At 45.4% G+C, this 20,671-nt stretch overlaps 1 long non-coding RNA gene across 1 annotated transcript in view; it reads right to left on the reverse strand.

Moving 5' to 3' along the window:
- The window catches only part of LOC126543794 (uncharacterized), a 36,817-nt gene that overhangs the window by 8,923 nt on the left and 7,223 nt on the right, over positions 1 to 20,671 (reverse strand). The window contains exons 2-3 of the long non-coding RNA XR_011890546.1: positions 19,896 to 19,995; positions 15,277 to 15,361 (exon numbers count right to left, since the gene is read on the reverse strand). This is a non-coding gene — a long non-coding RNA (uncharacterized lncRNA). The remainder of the gene's footprint in view (positions 1 to 15,276; positions 15,362 to 19,895; positions 19,996 to 20,671) is intronic.

Genomic DNA, 20,671 nt, shown 5'->3' on the forward strand with positions numbered 1-20,671 from the left:
GTCTCATTCATCCCGAAACCCGGCAAACCTATTGCCCTCGAGAACCTCCGCCCTATCTTTCTCACTTCCTGTCTCGGCAAAATGTTGGAGCATGTCGTGCTGGCCCGCCTCCAAACCTATCTGATTGATCATGACTTATATTCGGACTCTATATTTGGTTTTCGTCCCCAGCTGTCCACCCAGAATGTCATGCTCCAAATTTCCGAGGATGTCCTACATCCCTCCCACCACAAACGCACTCGAACTATCCTGGCACTTGACGTTACAAAGGCCTTCGACAATGTAGACCATACCGCCATCCTGGACGCTCTCTTCTCTCTCCATGCCGGAACCCATGTCCATGCTTATGTCACCGCGTTTCTCGCCCATTGCACGGCCGAAATCTCATACGGCCAACTTTTTCCTTCTCCCTTGGCAACAAGGGTACCCCCCAAGGCTCTGTCTTTCCTCTCTTCTGTTCCACATCACCCCCTTCCCGCTGACACGTGCTCTACGCGCTCTCCCAGCTCTGTCTCATGCTTTCGACGCCGATGACATCACCCTCTTGGTGACCACGGGCTCTGGGTGATCACCGACCACCGGCAGCCTGAAGGCCGGCCAGAACGCTGCTTTTTAATTTGTTTGTACTTGTGGCCGTCTCATCAACAAATGTTTTTCACCACCACTACCACAGCAAGCTATGAGCCATCGACGCGCGTAGACTTTGTCCCTATCGCAGATCGCTTTAAAGATAGGGCCCGCACCACTGCGCTCAGCTGGACCATACGTAGCTGACGCCAGAGTAGAGTGCCCTCCCCCCTTCCACCTCACCACCTGGGCCTTGCGTGCACATACACGCGGCATACGACGAGCGGCCACAATGTTATCCTACTTCGACTTTTACATAACATCACGCCTTCGTCGACGGCAACGACTACGGCGGAAATGCACCTGGAGTGTGAATATACTCGCTATCGCAATAAAAGACAAGCCTCTGAGTTTACAATATGTTTGGAAAATTCTAGTCGCCATGCGAAGAAGCCCACATACACGCTTGTGAAGTACTGCAGGTATCCATTAAGGCCAAAAGAAACTTCTATCAATTACTTGGTACACCGCAATATGCCTGCCTATAATTTGAGAGAAAAAACGATATCCAGCGCACACATTGTAATTTGTGTACAGTGAATCTTCAGTGAACTGTTTACATAAAAGTAAAACATTAAATGCGATAAGTACAATTGAGTATATTTTTATGCTGTGCAACGTGTAACCTCCTTAAATGCTTAAGTTCATGTGCGGCACCACTAACACAACCATTTCATGAAAGTGAGGGCGATATATGCTGCTGTCTGATGGAAAAATTGTATAGAGATGTGTATGAAAAGAAAAGTAGGATAAATAACTCAGCATATTTAAGCACAATGCAACGTTTCTCGCTAAGTGGCACATTCCCATTTGACAAGATTGCTAAAAAAGGGAATGCAGTCAATTGCCCATGATTTTGTAGTCTAAATAAGTAAAACTAGGGAAAATCAACGAACCTATTCAACATCATGAATTATTGTAATAACGTGTTTTTATACACTAGTTGTTCCTTTGAGCTAACATATATACAGAAGCCTAGGAAGTTTCACCTTAAATGCCAATTGCAAGCGATAACTGTGCTTCGCGGTTCAGGGTACCAACTTTTGGAAAGCACTAAATACAAGAAACGCCACAATGATTTTACTCGCAGCCGCGTACGTTTACCGAGTTTCTTATTTTTCCATCGGTGCCCTAGTCCTTTACGTTAACTTGAAGTCGTTCTCGTCCTACAAGAAGCGCGCTAGTGACCGTGCTACCCCGACCCATCGATCAAACACACTCTTAAAGACGAACACACAAGGCGTACTGCCATAACAGCCTAGGCATCATAATACAGCCGGCTGTTCGGATATCTATACACAACGCACGTATCTTCAGAAACAATTCCAGGCAAGTTTGCGGAGAAGTCGGGTATTTCGTGCCGGCCTTGCCAGCAAACGCTCAGCAGAACCCGAATATTGACAGCCACCTATTGGAACGTAGGGAATTTCGTTGCAGTCTATTATTCTTCGTTCTAGGCGCCAAGGTCCAGATTGTAGACAATGAGCTTGACATGCCAGAACTTCCTAAAAACCCCTTTGTCCTCATACTTTATATACTTTCTTTTTTGGCATATACACACTCTTGAAGAGGATGATGTTAGCGCTATTGATCAACGGAATGTATGACCGGGTGCCATGGTATGTTACGACAGATAAGCCAGGCGGGAAGCGGCAGCGCTTTCTGCATAAATAGCAAGTAATATTTTTTTTCCCTGGACCAAAGCAGCCGTCCTATATGCGTCAGAATGATGGGCTTGTGAGTACATAGAAACCATACAGCGTCGGCTATTATTTCTCGATCTCACATGCAATCCTAGCCTTGGTATTTTTGCTGCTGCCCCCAACACGTACAATATGATAGCTTATTCATGCATAAGGCAAGATTAGTCGTTCTAGAGGCAGCCGCATACCAGCCATAATGACCAACCGCATAGACATGTATTCAAATAAAGTGTGCACAAAAACGCAACTTCAACAAGGAAATCAGACATCGAAGCAAAGCTCACATGAAAAAAAAAATGTATGATGAAACTAAGCACAGCATGAACACACACAAAGAGCAGTTAAGTTGCAATACTACGGTATTAAGCTCACGATGCAGTTTATTAAGGAACAGAACTAGGAGTGCACACGACCGGAACCGCCGATGTTGTCTACAAAGTGCGACGGTGCTCAAAAGCGCGATGGTGGAGAAGTCACCATAATTGCTATGGTTTAACGTTGTGATCGCTGGCAGGATGACAGTGCAGGGGCCACATTAATGCTGAGGTGCTGTGCAAGCTATCGTTCTTGTTTTGCTGCTTACGATTAGAAACACCCGTGAATAGCTTGGTAAATATCTACAAAGTTTCTACAGCTACCATGGTTTTCCACAAGACACGACCTCTTCAGTGCTATTCGCTCCATGCTTATAACAATTGACGGTGTTAGGCTAGTAAGCCATAGGAGTTATCATTATTGGCGAATTGCTCCGCAGCCTCTTGTTTGGAGATGCCATCTTTCGTTTCTACCTTGACATTAACTCTTACTCATGATCGAAGACCTTAACAAAGAAAGTGCAAGCGTGGGGCTTAAGAATAAAAAAGGCGCAGTTTCGCGTGAAAGGCGAAGCAGTGATTACGATAGCAAATTATCAGGCAGAAATACAAAATAAGGATTGCGTTCTTGTCCGCCCTATCAACTTGTAAACATTTACTTGCTAACTAAATTAACAAGCATGGTGTCAACGCGCACAGCAAACATGAACACATCGCATTGGATGACAGCAGAATGCAGGCGCGAGCAAGTGCGGCAGCATCAGCGAGCAAAGTGATTTTGGTGCTGTTTATTGCTTCAACGCAAGCTGAGAACTGAGAACACACACCACGCAGAACGCTACGAGCCAGAAAAGAGACAAACAAAATAAGTTGAAGGCACTTACTCGGATAATTGACCTTATGCAAAGTATTATGCAGTTAGGAGGCTATCTAGCTTTTCTTCGGTTCTGAAAGCGTTACCGTATAAACAAAGGTGTTTGTTTAAGCTGAGCAAGTGTTTTGTGGATGCCGTGAGTGTGGAAGAAACGAAAGCCGCAAGATGGCGACGTTGATGCTGACAATAGTATGATACCAATTCTAATGACATGATTTTTCCACTCCAGTAAGTAAACTTTTAAGCTGGTTCATTTACAAAGTGGGACACTTAGGAAGGCGTTGTAGCACAGCACACGCTCGCTGTCCGTCTAGAAGAACAAAAGTATCTGTCATGCTGTCGCTATTATTATGCAAATCGTTGAGAAACTAGCCGCCACATGCAAAAGAGAGTGGTAAGGAAAATGCAACATTTAGACATGTCACTAGAGAGAACGCTGACACTACAGTCGTTCGGTTACCATGGAAATGGTGCTTATTATATATGTTAGTCTGATCTTTGTGTTTGTAACTTCAGTTCTTGTGGCGTTATTACTACGTTTTATCGGCCTTTATTGGCCTAAAGTTCAAAGAACTCTGTATTTTCTAAGGGTCGAGGGCACTATGACCTGTGAACATGCATAATCGACACTAATTACAGTGGTTCCGCCTGCCGAGATTGTCAAATCAAGTGCGCCAATTACAATTTTCTAGTTGACAGCTTTCACCTCATTATGACATTTCAGAACCTAATTATTACAGGATCATTATCTAATTAGGTGGAATACCAAAAAATCATCTAAGCACCTCCAAGTGACGGCAAACAACATTCCATTGGTTCGGTCTCGCTACGTGGCATTCGCATATTTTTTAAATTTGGCTGAAATCACGTGGGACAGACTGTACAGTGAGGCTTCCCTCTTCAGCACCTTTCGAAAAAATAACGGTACTCAGAAGTTCATCAGATTTAGCTTTGTACGTTACCAGGCCGGTCAAAATATAAGAGAACTTGAAAGTGGGAAAACACTATCGGAAAGGGAAGCCCGTTGACGTACGCAGCGGAATGGCACATGTGGTAGAGCGCTAATTCGAGCTTGGAGGAAGACGACGCTGTTCGATTTGTTGTCACCTAAGCTCTGTGATGTTTGCCTAGGTTTTGCTGTTCAATAAGTAAGTTATTTATGTCCTTGGGCGGCGGCCGCACCTTTAAGGCGGTACTGTCTCTGTGTGAAGGGTACGGCTGCTCCGGCGCCGGCATTTTGAAGGGACAGCGTCATCTGTAGGAAGCCAGCGTGGTGGAGGCTGCCATGGCCTCACAAGGCGTGGGGCTGCCAGACATCAGGAAAAATCAGCACTCCAGTGCTCCATGATCGCTCAGTGGGGACGACTCAACTATCATCAACTCTGACGTGTGACTGATATGGCAGATGTGGACAGCGACGGCTTCAATGTGGTGAGTCATCGGAAGCGAAGAACGGTCGGAATCCCAGTGGTAGTTTTGCCAACAGAAAAAGATGTTGATTTGAGACAGCGGAACCTTATCAGGCTTTCTGAAGCCATTAAAGTATTGCTGGGAACTGCTCCGATTCGCAGTCGCTTCACAACGCAAGATCCCCTTTATCTAGATATTGCAACGGAAGAGCAAGTTGACAGTCTTCTCCGGTGCTCTCAGATTGGTGACATAAGAGCCAAAACCCGCTTGCCCCACTCCTTCATGTGTTATTAGGGGAATACCAGTGTGGTATTCCGATATCGACCTCCTTGACTACTTGAAACCGCAAGGCGTTCTGCACGAGAGACGTCGGTTGCGCCGGGTGGAGACTCAAGAAAAAGAATGGGCAGCGAAACCTAACAACTCTGTTGTGCTAACGTTTGCTTCAAACACCGAGCGCCCCCCCCCCCCTCCCCCCCAAGAAAAAGACCTTGGTTTTAACAAACATGAGATCAAAGAATTCGTTGAAAGTGCTCCCTGATGCATTTGGTGCCAACGCTTCGGGCATGTAGCCATCGTTTGCATCAAAGATCAACGTTGCAAACGATGTGCTGGTGCCCACGATTACGAAGCCTGCAAAGCAGCTTTTGCTTGCGCTAATTGTGGAGGCGACCAGCTAGTTTCTGTGGCCACCCCTTCTGTGCAAGCGGCATACACCATCGAGTGTCCTTCACTAGTTTTCCGAAACCACAACCTACTGAGAAGCTGATACGTGACAGTGACGAGTTCCCTGCGTTAGAGTCGGAAGTTGAGTTCCCTGCGTTGGAGTCGGAATTTCATGGTGTGGTAACACGCAACGTCAGTGAGTGATCTGACCCTGCCAACACTCCAAAGTCTTCTGTGGGTGAGCCGGTTGTTCGATTTGATTAGGCAAAAAGTTTCCAAGTTCCTCAGCGACCAGATAATAGCCAGATGCGACTATATGGAGGATATTCCCTTGCCTCAAAAGAGATGAAGAAACCAGCTGCAGTGGCCAAGAGTGGGTCCCAGTCCGCATCTTTTGTTTTAGTTGTGAGGCAGGGCGTACAGCAAAATAAGGAGCTAAAAAATCGGGATCTGTCCGACCTTCTGCGAGTTTTGTTTGAAGTCGTGCGTTCATATGTTCAAGCGATACAGACTGGCACCGTAAGGAACTTTCTACAGCTTGTTGTTTCCTTTGGGTCCATGATACCGCCTTCGCAGCAAACTGTACCTTATAATAAGGCTAGTTTTCTTCAACATCGTGCAACTAAAAATCACCGAAAAGTGCTGTTTATTAAGCAATGGAACTGCGCTGGGATTATAAGTCGATTAGCAGAACTGAAATTATTTTTGAAAGAAACTTGTGTTCCAGTATTGGCCCTATCGGAGGCTGGCCTACCACGCGGGAGATCTTTGGCTGGATGTTTCGCCCACAAGAATTGCAGCATAAAGTCATTTCCCGCAAGACGTGCCGCCCTTTACATACGAAAAGAGATCCCTCATGTGGCTTTGAACGTCACCAATATTTGCGCCGATAGTATTGAGGTAGCGGCTGTGAGGATAGGGCTCGGCTTCCGAACTCTTTCTGTTGCATCCATATACGTGCCTCCGCGGAAGAAGGTAGCAATGGATTTGTTTCTCCAGCAGCTTTGTGAGCGTTTCCCAGCGCCCCGAATTATCTGCGGTGACTTCAACGCCCATCACTCTGTCTAGGTTACAGGAACATGGTTTCCCGCACACGCAAACTTGTAGAAGTTATGGACAGCTTAGACCTGTGTGTGGCCAGTGACGGAAGTCCCGCTTTCTTCCAACCTCCACCTTCAGCCACATCTATAGACCTAACCTTGCATTCACCTGACGTCCGTGTGACGTGGTGAACTGCACCCGACCACATGGGAAGTGATCATTATCCAATTTCAGTGTGTACTGCCGACTTTTATATGGGCGGCTCTAAAATTAGCCACATTGTTAATTGGGACAAATACAGGGAGCAATTTGCATCTGTTTCTGATGATGTTATAGACAAAATGATTTCTGGTAAGATGGCTGCTACCACGGCGGTCAAGTTGCCTAATCATTTTCCGACTCCGGATTTAAAACTCAGGGACCTTTGCGCAGCAAGCAGAAGGGCGGAGCTACAACTGATGCAGAAGAAACACGACAGATTCTTGAAGACGACCTTCAATAGGCTTTCTATGCCATTCTATGGCATACGAACAAGCACTGTACGTCGCAGTGGGCATCCTTCTGCGCTAGCTGGAATGTTTTCTCACCGGTTACGAGAATTCGGCGAATCATTGGCAGTCTTGCTGCTGATTCTCGTCCTACTAAGCCTTTCGAAGCACTTGCACTGCGCAAGCAGAAACCTCTCGCGTGTTTGGCAGAGGAATTTGCAGATGCATTTGTACGTGCAAGTTCAGGAATTCGTTCCTGCGCTCTGCCTGAAACATCTGCATCCGTTATGGACGCCCCGTTCGCACTTCGAGAGCTACAGACAGCACTCAGCAGCCTGCGGCGTCGATGTGAACCAGAACCTGACGGCATCACCAACCAGATGATGCAGAACCTACCTCTCGAACACCGGAAGATGCTCCTAAGCTATCTCAATCGACTGTGGGACACTGGCGACGTTTCTCCTTCATGGAAAGTGGCTTGTGTTGTCCCAGCGCTGAAGCCCGGCAAGGAAATGAGAGACTTGGCCTCGTATCGTCCTGTATCACTGACCTCTTGTATGGCTAAGCTCATGGAGAAGCTGGCAAGTAAGCGTTTATCTTGGTAGCTCGAAAATAGAAGGGCTCTGCCAACATGCACGACTAGATTCCACAGAGGTTTAGGTGCAAGATGGCGTCTTAGACTTGATAAGCCACATTTAACATCATAGAGCTTTCGGCCTTTCAACACTATCTACTTTCCTAGACCTGTAAAGGCTTACGATAGCGTCTTTCAGAGCTCAGTACTAAATCGTTAGCAGGCTACACGCGTACAGGGCTATCTTCTGCGATTCATTCACTCATTCATAAGTGATCGTAAAATTGAAGTACGGTTAGGAATATCACAGGCGTGGAAAAGGCGGTATCGCGAGGTGTACCTGAGGGAAGTGTTCTTTCCCCAACGCTCTTTAATGTTGTAATGGCTGGTCTTCGCTCTGAAGTGCAGGAACAAGGCACGCATACCCATATGTCGATATATCCGCACAACTTTTGTCGTTGGTTTACTGGATATCAACACAAGCGTTTTGCTCTGATTTTATTACCTTCGAGGTGTTGGGTTGACTCTATCGGTGGAAAAATCTGGCTTGATCATATTTCCACGTACAGGAAGACTGTATGCACGGCTTGATCAATCATGCCTTCGTAAATTCAAGCACAAGCACTTTTTGGGCATCATTATTGACTACCGTCTACAGGGGTGGACAAACTGTGGACTCCATTGTGAGATCACTATCTTCGCGTTTAAACGTGATCCGTAGCTTTGCGAGTGAGCAATAGGGAAATCACCCTTCTTCAATGATCAGGCTGCACGATGCACTGGTGACGAGTGGAATAATGTACCAACTCACTTTAACTTCCCCCCCCCCTATCACAGCTGGAACGAGTTGAGGTTTTGCAGGGAAAGGGCCTAAGGAGGTTTCTTGGCATTCCGCAGACTGCTCCTAACAATGAAGTACTTTATGAGTATCTATCTGGACCTTTTAGCCTAGTCGCTTCACAAAGGTTATTATTGCAAATTGGCCGCCTGAAGCAGACGGCAACCGGGCGAACCCTTCTACAGCGTCTTCGAAAGAGATCTGAGTCCCGAGCGTACTTGGCCATTAATACTCTTGGGTACCTGGGTCTTGACGCTATAGTTCGAACTAAGAGGTTGAAACCACTTTGGTCATTCGTGAGCCTCGATTGTTCGATGACATTTCCTCACGTTCGCGCTAAGCAAACTTCCCCTTTGGCGGCAACGCGTTGGCTCGTACAGAAACATCTTGAGAATGAATACACACGCCATCTTGAAATTTTTACTGCGGGCTCTGTGGACAAGGTCAAACGACCTAATGCAGCTGCATTTCACATTCCCTCTTTGAAGTATGATTGGTCTGTTCGCTTCACTGCAGTCGTGTCCTCCACAACGGCCGAAAGGGTTGCCATTGAGCCAGCTCTAAAAAAGCTACGGTTTTATACGCCTCAACCTGTTGTCGTTCTTACAGATGCAAAATCTGCCCTTCAGGGGTTAGAGCATGGGTTACCTACTGATGCATTATGTCTTAGATCCCTGCGCTCGGTGCACAATCTCCATATCAAAGGCTTCTCCTCATGTTTCCAACGGGTGCCCTCGCACATAGGTATTATAGGCAACGAGATGGCGGACAGCCTCGCCCAGAGAGCGCTGTCTGGGAATCCATTGAGAAAGTGCCTCAAGAGGACAAGGTGCTCTTCAGAGAAGCGGTGTTGTGCCACTTCATTTCTTTGTGGAGCTCACCTCACAAGCCATGTGTGACCAAGGGTCTCAAAAGAAACCAAGCCACTGTACGGCTCTGGACTCGCACGGGCTCTGCTCGTACCCCTGCGTGGATGTATAAGACAGGCCTGGCGTTGTCTCCACTACGTTCAACGTGTGGTGTGTGCAGTGACATAGCACATTACCTTATGTGCTGTACTCTGTATAACGCGGAATGGAATTTGTTATTCGGGTCCCTGAAGAAAACAGGAGTTCCTCACTTCAGAACTTTGTTTTCCCGCGCGGGAACCAGTTGTGTAGGAAGGAGATTTCTCTCCTTCTTTTGAATTACCTGCAGGACACGGATTATGCCTCCACCTGGTGACCTTAGGAGTGACTATTTGTAATTTGGAGGTCTGTGTCTGATTTATGTGATTTATTTATTTTAATTGTCGCTATGGTGGAGCACTTGCCGGCAGCAGCTGCAAGGCTAAGCCCACCAGTAGCCTACAACCACTCAACTCAACTCAACTCAACTAGGGCTTGTATTCACCCGTTATTTTGGCAATTTCATTGCTGATCGTGGGTATTTTGTTTAATAAGTTCACAACTGCTCTTCATGACATGATTTGCGCAGTGGTTATTCACCGTTGCGACGTGTACTCAGCGGCAGCGAGGTGGCTGCAATGTGTGTGTGCTACGCATCGTGCACAGCTGTTTGAGATATATACCTGTGCTAATGAACCATAAGTTTTCATTGAGGTGCAGCAACAGGAAAGCGGTGAGCGTGGAACATCGAGACATCGCATCAATAAATGAAATGAAATGGCTACTTAAACATAAGCTCCACATTAAAGCTGGGCTTTGCTACGCTTGTCTGCGGGACGCACATGACATTCAGAGTGGGTTTCACGAAAACTCCGGTCACATCTTGCACACATCTGCTGTCATACGGACCCACGCCTTTCGTCCTGCTGTCATTCGTTCTGCTGCTGTCCTGCAGAAGAAGCAGTTTGGCACCCGACGAAAGTAGAAATCAATCGCAACCGTGAACTTTATCCGTCCTTGCGGCGAAGTATTGTCGTCTCGTATGGCTCTCGAGAATGTTGTCGAAAGGACCCGCTAGATGACCATCAATGACGCCGCTATAGGCGGTGCATCATAATTGTTGTCGGTAAATGACTCGTAAAAGTAAATGATTCGTTAAAAGTACCACCGCTGCGGGCAGAGTGGGGTATTTACGAGTGCAGGTCAGGTAGGACCACGCCTATGGCTACAGAAGCACGAGACAATGACGACGGTTCAGGAACAATAAGATCATGACGCCTACTGCGACCGTGTAACTTCGTCCCGTCGTGAAGTGCTGGAGAACACCTCTACGAAACTATCGCATCATTGCGAGCAATTTAGACGAATCCACATGGGTATGCTATTATATATGTACTCGATGTTAATGCCGTGGTCACTCTCCTACATACATTTTTTGTTGAATGAAGGGTATGGCAGAATAAAACATTGGAGTTTCGACCGAAAGACCGAAAGGCGAAGCATCAATTGCGATAGCATATTGCTAGACACCTACAGTAACAAGGGATAGTAGCTTTATCAGCTGTATAAACTTGTGAACATCGCCTGAGAAACTAAATTACCAAGGATAGTGTCACGTGGGCACAGGGAAACATAAAAACATCTCACTCAATAATCACGGATATTCGCTGTCAAAACGCTGCATTCGGAAGCGCGACAGCAGAAGCGAGAGACTTGACTTTCGTGCTGCCTCACGCTTAAACGCGAACTAAGCGGCGAGACACAGCATAATTAAAGCTATAAGTCCTTGGCGCACCTATAATCTATCTCACAAATAATTTGCAGCACTGCAATATGCACGAGGTGTACGAGAATGCAGTTGCGCAGCTGAATATCTTTCCAGGCGCAAATGTTTTAATATTGGCGGGATGAGAAAGTTGTATTTTCGCTAAGTAGATGATGCGTTACAGGAATTCGTTACATCTTAGCCCTTTTGCACATGCACGTCGAATACCATGAACTACTGTGGCAGTTACCACTGGCACCCGTAATAGCCACCTTAACTGTGATTAGGCAGAAACATAGCCACACCCATGCATTCTAGACGGCCCGCTTCGATCCGAAGTCGCGCTTGTTGCTGGCTCTCCAACATTACAGCAAAACCTTATTGGTAAAATCCGTAATCGCTTAGTCTCATCTTACGCTGAGGGCAAACCACAAAGTATGTTTTCTATTTATTGAGATTTATTGAGAGACTGCAGAGGTGGTGCCGAGCCGTGAAAGTGGTTTCATTCCTAGTAAGCAGGTTCCAGCACACTATTAGCTGTTGTGATGCGTTGACGATGCGGAACGCTATAAGGATGTACTGAATCAATAATTTACTACTACGTTTTAGTACAATATTCTAGTACACTGTAGCGGTAGCATTTCACATGATGGCGGTGCCGAACGAACACCAAATAGATATCGTATAGACGGTTCGGCATGAGTGAACCATAATAGGTGCATTCCCTTTTACTAATGGCTAAGGAGGCAGCAAGAAACTGCTATGAAAGCGCGCAGATGAAGCGAAGCCCAGCTGTGGCTTTCATATCAACGCTGCTCATGTTTATGGCACCCAAACATCTTTTAAGTCCATGCACAATCTGTGGAGCATGTATGGACACAACGGTGAGCTATACTGAGCCGACTACCCGCCTCTGATAAACACATCTTGAGCGCCATTAGGGCTTCTTACTTAATAAATAGTCCTGCAACTTCCACAGTGCTGCAAAGAACTACTGAGATAGACTATAAACTCCGTCCCCAGCATATATTCGTTTCAAGAACCAGGAGGGCGCGCTCAGCCGCGCAACACAAAGCCGCCGCTGGAGTAGTAAGAGCGCCGGTGCGTTGAACAGGATTGAACAGGGCGCGCGTCATCCCGACTTTCCTCCTTTGCATGCGTGTGATGGAGCCATCATGCTCCGCTCACCCTCCCACTCGTTCATTCTCACACACACAAAACTGACGGTGCGCGGCAACGTTGTTATCTCACTTGCAACTTTTAGGGGACATCGCGGCGACGCCGAGAGTATAATTGGGACCGGAGTGTCAATATAATTGCATCGCACGAATACATTTAATAAACTTTTGTCTGACCGATGACCTTAGGTAACACAGCCCCAATTTACGGGGGAAACAAGAGCTGCCATGTACTTCATGAGCCAAATGAGAGGAAAATTAAAATCTATGGTGGCAATGGAAGCAATAGCAAGGGTATATCTGAACACACTTAGACGATACCGCTTTACTGCAGCTTGCAATCACGCATAATGTGCTCGGCACTCAGAAATAGTCGTCGTGTAAAATCACGAAAGAAAGGTGTGTTTGGTGAAAATACACCACGTAACGAACAGCCTCCATAATATGAGCATTACCGACAGCCATATGTCGCCACTATAAATCAGCATAAAATGCATAGACCGATCCACGGTAGCTTCATTCTGTTAGTGTCCGCTAGGCTCAGTCGTTGTCGGGGGCAATTTCAGATCCCTGTTGTAGCTTGCAATCTGAGCCTATTGAGATGCATACCTTATATTTCTCCAGGGATAGCTTTTCATCGTAATAAGCGTTAAATGTTATCGCTCGCCGCAGAGCGCGCCTGCATGTATCAGAAGTTTCTCGGATGCTATCGATAGTTCTAGCCGTTGTCTGTTGTCAGCGGACTTTTTGTGATGCGATTGTATGCGTGACGCAAATTGTGTAGTACATACTGGAGCCAGGCGGGCACTAGCAAATACGCTGCAACCTTCGATGAATCATGTATAACCGTTGACGCGCTTCATGCGCTCATCAAATTTTCGACGATCTCCGACTGTGCTCGCCGCTATGGATGTGCTTCGAGCACCAATTGCTTTTTTTTTTGTAAATATATAGTTTTGATACTAGCCACTACAACTCGATAATACTGAAATCGATTATCGACTTCTTCATTGTTGTTGCGACAGTGTCATATATATGCAGATATTTACATGGTAGTAGTTACAGCAATCCCGAAATTTGCAATGTTCCGACATGCCTCCTGCATTTTTACTAACGATGACATCAGGCGACCAAGGGCACCCATTTTTGGGGTGTCCCACATCGTAATGGTGTACGATGTAATTAGGGAACCCATAATGGGAATTCGAAACAAGCGCGATTAAACATGGTTGGTAACAGACCATCTTGTGCAGGAAACAACGCGGAGCTCTGGGCACGCCTGCGTAAATGTGAGCCCTCTCGAATACTCTGGTGGGCGGGGTCGGCTCGAGCTTCCGTATCGCGAACATGCGGAGCGGATAAGTTAGAGTGACGACCCTAAGGGCAAATGTACTGCACCAGTGAGCACGAGTGGGCGCGAAAAGACAGAGTTCAAAAAAGTAGAAATTTTGGTAGTGGTGCACGGCAGCGTGCAACACGAGGTGAGCGTGGGGTTGGCCATTTTATTCTGAAGGGGCCGCTGAACTCGTCGCGACCAGGGAACTACTTCGGGCGACTCACGGGCAACCCGAGCGCCAGTGGCTGCTATTTCTCCTGAGAACGGCTAGGTCCACGTTGTTCGCGTGGCAGACAGTAGTACTGTCGGCACGAGTACGCTGGCAGAGCCCGCAGCTTCTTTCGCCAACGGGCCTGTTACGCATTTCGAGCTACCAGCCGTAACGCCTACCTAGGGCCAGTGCAAGGAACAGCTCTTCATGCTGGCGCAACGCATCGCAACCATGAGTGTAGCGCCGCGTGACTGGGCGAGGATCTAGTCGATGTCAGGTGAAGTCAGACATGTAGGATATTGAAGGATATCATGTATGGAAGGCGAGGATAGTGTACTGCAGCCTTCTCTTTTATGTGCCTAAGTGTACTGTGACCCTCCTTCTTATGTGTCTATGTGGCACATGGGACCAGAACGTGCTAGAGATAAAGCCCATGTCTATCCCGCATGCGTCCCTTAGTGTGTGCTGTGCTCCTCAGCCAACGAACCTTCATAACGGTGTGTGGACTAGGGAAAACTGAAGCAAAAACGACAAATTCTCAGCGTTGTCAGGCCGGAACAATTTGTAGCTATAAGTAAGGTATTTCTAACTAATTTTTTCATTTTTCATGGTGAGCTTGCAGAAAGGTGCATTCAGAATATCTCGATGAGATTTCAATTTAGGCACTCGGTAAATGAATCGGATGGTGAACGATGACTGGTCGTGAGTTTATTTCAGGCACAACGGGAATGGGGGCTGTCTTGAACATCATAAAGTAAGAACCGGGCGTCGCCGCGGAGAATACAAGCGACGCTAGAAGTTAAGTTAGAAAGCCGGCAACATCGTTCATTTCGACAGGTGGGTCTATTATCTATCGTGTCGCATGTCAGTCGCGATGGCGGCAATCTTGTACCTCGGTTTCGAAATGAAGAAAAAATTGGCTCGGGAGATCAAGCCACGATTAATATTGTTCGCAAGGGGCACTGGTGGATCGACGGAGCCAGCCGACAGCATCAGTGGCCCTTTTTGCCTCTGATATATGACAAACTATTGGGGTTATAATATTGACCATTTTGTTATAGAGGGAAAACAGAAGCCTGAGAGAAGTTTATAGATATTTTCGACATATCATTTGCTTGCATCTACATACTCGCGCATGTAGCCTGTTTTCTTGACATTGTTTATTTTTTTTTTTCATCTAGAATTAATGATGAATATGCGCGACGTTTTGACAATGAACAGGAATTCTTAGTTTGGTTACACTGCATGCTTTGTTGTATTACAAATCTTCCTCACGAAAGAGTAGTTCAGTTTGCCGTATCAAGACCACATCATGCTTCGGTAGTCACGATTCATGGCTTTACGAAATTAGAGTTTGTACTCACCTCTCGATAGCAACTTCTCGTAGAATACAAGACTCGTTCTTCTACTGTTGCTTTTACAACTTTATCCGCAGTCCACGAATCAGAGCTTAAAACACAGAAATATATGACATGAGTCATAGACGTGTTTCACAGTTGTATTTAGTATTTCATAGAAGTTGTCTGTTGCTCCTTATTATCTGTAACTTGTGTGCTAGAGTGTAACGGCGCTGCGGTGACGGCTGGAAAGGAGGGGGAATTGTAGCTCGTTTACTCTCTCGCTCGTGCGTTCGTTCGCTCACTAACTGCTTCACTTTCTCACTTGTTTTCTCGTTCGGTCGCTCATGCTATTCGCTTACACTGATAATCATCTTCAATGTTTTCTGCAAAATTTTTATCGTGCCTGCTTTGCCCCTCATTTCTAGCGTTGTCTCGTGCTTCTTCATCATTCTTGTTTTACCATATATATTTTATAATATACCTATGTATGAATTCACTCGTGTTTCGTGCTAAAATTGAAGAACTCGCATTTGCCCGCTGATTATCATCACAAACTCAAATTATTTTAGGTCCATTCTACAGCGGTGAACTTTCCCAGCGGTATCCAACCGCCACTGGGACGCGTCAGACGGATACCTTCTATGCCTTCAAATTTCTAAATTTTAATTAAGGACTATATCTTGAGCCCTCCTCGGACAGCATATGGTTTTACATGGAAGTAATCATGACACAATAACGGGAGGTTGGTTATCTTATCTGCCTTGCCGTTTTTAATTTCGTGGTATTGAATCCAAATACAACAGCCACGCCCCCCTGCTCTTGATTTGAGTTTTTGTTGCTATATCTTTCTCGATGTCTCTTAAGGCCGCACCTAACAATTCTCGTTCCGCCCCTCATTGCATGATGATTACCTTCTCAAGTTTTCTGGGAAACCTCGATATTGTCCTAGCATGTGCTCGTCCTAATAGCATAACATAGTTGACATCTTGGTGGTCAATACATTCAAATACCCAAATACTCGCCCCAACACATTACTATATGTCGGGAAATTTTATTTTGATGTGAGTGTCCTGGTCCCAAATAGGTTTACTAGTGGACAGCATAAAGGGGCGGACCGCGAATCAGGAACTCTATTTCTCTTGCTAGTCAACTGAACGTTAACTTGGTGATTAAGGCAATATTTCTGCAACCTAATATTTCACATTTTCATTTTATTTACTGCATAGGTTGTTGAAGGCATATTTAACGTTAGTAAACCAAATGTCATTTAAACCCGTACCACTCCGAGATTTCTCTGTTGATGCTTGCACCTAATTCATAATATTACAACTTATTTACATCATTTAAATATGTAGTGATTATGATTGAAATGACTGTGTCTCCTCACCAGACAACTTTCTTATCGGCGTTGTTCAGTTAGAATTTTCTGTCCTGGAATGAGGACACCACCCACTCCACCTGAAGAGCAACGACCTCGATGGTCCAAATAAATGTTTTCTCTCTCTCTGTCAAGGGTGAAATCTCTCTCTGTACACATTTTATGCAATATTGGATGGTGCTTTCTGGGCTCGTTAAATACGCAGTGTTTGAGTGATTGCTAGTATCTCTGTTAAAGCAGACGGTTTAAAAGTAATCTATTCAGTCAGTTTCAAAATAACTCTCATTATAGTTTGTTACCACCACATCACAATGCGCAAGGAAAACGTTTGGTTACTAGCCGTTACATAGCCCTGATTTGACTGCCGTAGCAAGCGGAATCTTATCGAATAGTGGGTCCTTATGCCGATTTCTGTACTACGCAGTCGTAGCGACTTTCCTACACGTGACAGAAAGCAGTAGCACCTTTAGAAGAACATATTTCAGAGACCTGTTTGTATACAAACTCGTAGAAGCCAGTCGATATATCACTGTGCACACAGGGTGCAAGCAAATTTATGTAATGCGCCGCTGACATCAATGGCCTTCGCAATCGCGGGATATTGTCACCGAAAAAATGGTTACGTTTCCTGATCCAGGTACATAGAAGAGCAAATCCTTTGGGCGAGCACTCGGCCTTAGCACGTTCACACTACAGCTGTTAATCTAAGATGGTGCTGAGTTTGATGCTGCGGTGTCGAGGTTCCCCGTCGCATTGATGTTAATGCACAATGCAGCACTTAGTCTTCTTGTGCACCAAAATTCTTTGTTGCGCACAGGCTGTGCCATAGTGATCTATAATATGTAGTGCACACGCTTACTTGTCCCTCTGACAAAAAAGTGCGGATGGCATTGTGGACCTCCTTTGATTATTTTTTAAGAAAATAATGTGTAGCTTCTACTCGATCATTCTACAGATATCAGTAACCAGACTACGCTGTCTCAGGAACTTCTTGTTTTGGTTTGTTTTCAGCCTTCACCTTTACACTTACTATTTTTAATTTTTAGAACTTCACTGTGACTTAAGCATTAATATTTCTTTGCCTGTAGACTGCGAAAAACTGCGAAGATATATTTCCGTATATAGGCGCCACTTGAAGCACGTATTTATGATGTCAAAGTGCCAAATGGCCCATTGAGCAAAAAAGCCGGTCGCTTTCACATGCAGCAGCAAAACGGCAGGTAGATTCCCATTGGCTAAGACGCCATGTCAAGCTCGCGCCTCGACATGGTCCACACAGGTCAAAAGTAAACACCTGCTGTAGCTGGCGCGCCCCCGGTGTTGCATGAGGGGAGAGGGCTTCCCCGCGATGCCACGTCACCCTCCATCTTGAAAGCGTGTGTTATCAGCTAGTTTCTCGCGCGCACAAATTCTCTCTTGCATTCTCTGCGCCTGCATTCTAACTGCGCCTCGGTAAGGCCAACTCATAGCGCGCCAAGCGTCTCAAGCAAATCGCTTGCTCGCGAGGAGTTCCTAACTGGAAGGAGCGCTCAGCAGCGTTCAATTGGACATCAGTGCTTTCGCATTCAAAACTCATAAGGAGTGCTTGAATTTTTTCGTGAGGTTTTTAACTAGGGGCCTTGATGAAAGGAAGCAGACTCACTCTGGTGCGCAGGAAGACCTACGTTACAGTACACAATCGAAAAAAAACTGAAACTGTCTCAGCATCACGTTCGAAAGAATTAATGGCACATTCATCTTGTTTTATTTTCCACTGTGCATATGAAACCTGTTTTTGTCGTTGCAGAACACAATTTGGTCTATCACTAGTACAATATTGTGAGGTAGTTGTTTACGCATAAACTACTAGACAGTAGTTTGTGCGTTTCGGAGCCTTCTAACACAGTGTACATTAGAGCATTTTCAAAGACGTATGATGGAATCAAAAGCTTTTTTAGTCCTTATTGATATAGATGATGATTATTCTTATGTTTTATGGAATTTTTGGAAAGCCGATGTTACTCTCTCGAGAGATTGAGACATATATTTAACTGATTATAAAATCAGCTAATCACCTTTTGATTTAATTACTATACGGCACATACTGCAATTGGCAAATTGTACCTTGTGGCTCTGCAAAGTGTACTTATTTGACATAAATTGCCAGAATGTGGCCAGTTTGGAGAAATGCGCCATCAAACTTGCTATAGAAATGCACTGTTGTTCCACTTACTTCTTTAAAAAAAGGCTCTTTTACGCATTTAAGCACGAACTTAACTGGAAATCTAGTGTATTTTGTTCCACTCCTTGGGAAATATAATCTTCAAACGCGTCATCCTGGACGATTATTTCAAGTGGGTAGCTCTTGCGATCTCAACCGCTGCAATTCGTAAATTTTATTTACTAAATATGTACTTCAATTTCTCATGCTAGTAATGGCCGCCTCTAACCCATGTCAGGGACAAGAATTTTGCTATCTGCCACAGGCAACTTAGAACGATTTCGTAGCACATAGAACTGTTCACCCTTTATAACTGTGTACAGGAGCGTATAACCGTGTACAGAGTGTGCGTTGTGAGCTCCGTTTATGACCTGCCCTAGTTTTAGCACTGCCTCGTCTTTCCCAGTTATTGGAAAATTTGTAACTAATGTACCGGCCGTTACGCTGAACGTCGCGGCCGTGAAGGCTTAACCGAAACAGGTTCCAGCGCGGCGCGTCAGCCTTGCATTCGCGGTTTAGCCTAAAAGCATGCAACTTTTTCGCTATACAAAGAGCAAAACATTGCCCGTCCCCTACACAGAGAGCGAAACTCATGCCTCAGTGGAGGTAGCAAACAATAGTCTAGCGTTATCGGATGTGTGCAATAGAGCCGTCTTTTGCAGTAATGCTTCGAGCGCAGCTTTCTTAGCCAGAATAAAAAGTAGTGTTCCTTTACTTGCTACTGCTAAATGTGGTAAATTTGTAGTCGCCTTAGTCAACAATTTAGGTTGCAATGTTATCGTCGCGGTTTGGCCGTTGTTTTCGTCATGTCTGCATGGTCTTCGCTGTCTTCTGCGTAACCAGCTTATCCTCGTTGGGCAAATGTGCACTAGATTGCAGTGCTTCTAGACCCAATATCTCGGCCAGATAATTGCAGCGGCAGTATTGTGTTGATGAAACTAATCTCTGGGAAACTTGCAAATTTTTTTGAAAAATTGCATTCTTGAGATAATGAACAGATTTCGCTACCCATTTCTCGTAGATCTGAAATGCAATAGCCGCCTATTAATGCATGCTGCTTCTTACCTCATAGCGCAGAGGGCTACTATAAGCACATATGCTGGCAAGCAGTTCATATCAGTAATGTCTCGGTATGTGCTCGCTGGTGAATGAAGCGCTTCTGAAACTGAATTATTGAAGTAAAAATTATGTAGCTTTGTATTCGTCTCAAAAACTGCGGAACTGCGCAGTGTAAAGTACAAGGCCGTGAAGTACAAGCAAATCTGCACTATCAAAGAGGTAATAAATGCATCATATGAGGTAATGGAAGAAAGCATAGTTTGGGTTCTCTTAGAAAATCATATCGTTAAAGCAATACGAAGAAGGATAAATTCTAAAGAGGCAAGTGCAGGCAAACAGTCTAGCGAATCAATGAAAAACATTGAGAACTGCCCTGTAATATTGGAAGACTAAGACAATTTGTAAAAACCGAGCGCTCAAGAGGACAATGCAATTTTTTTAAAATAAAATTTTATAAATGATGGACTAAGCAAATAGGATGTCCTTTCGAATGCTTCCGCTAATTCGCTCAACAAAACATTTACGTTGTTTATTTAGCGCACTTGCCTTCTTAGTGACAACGTAGAGGTTGTGGGTATTAAAAACGTGATATCGCGTTAGTTTTCAGAACGCAGGTAATGCTCTCCATCTACGAGCTGCAGCTCGAGAAAATTTCCCCGCTCTTCTTTGCAAAACCTAAACTGGGCAAGTCAGGAGGGCACAAAAACACGCCCACACGAAGCGTCAGCAGTTGAAGTGTGGTCATGTCTCCCAGTCTATGCCACGCAATACAAAACATGTTT

The sequence above is a fragment of the Dermacentor andersoni genome, chromosome 10, assembly GCF_023375885.2.
Source record: "Dermacentor andersoni chromosome 10, qqDerAnde1_hic_scaffold, whole genome shotgun sequence".
Classification (NCBI taxonomy): domain Eukaryota; kingdom Metazoa; phylum Arthropoda; class Arachnida; order Ixodida; family Ixodidae; genus Dermacentor; species Dermacentor andersoni.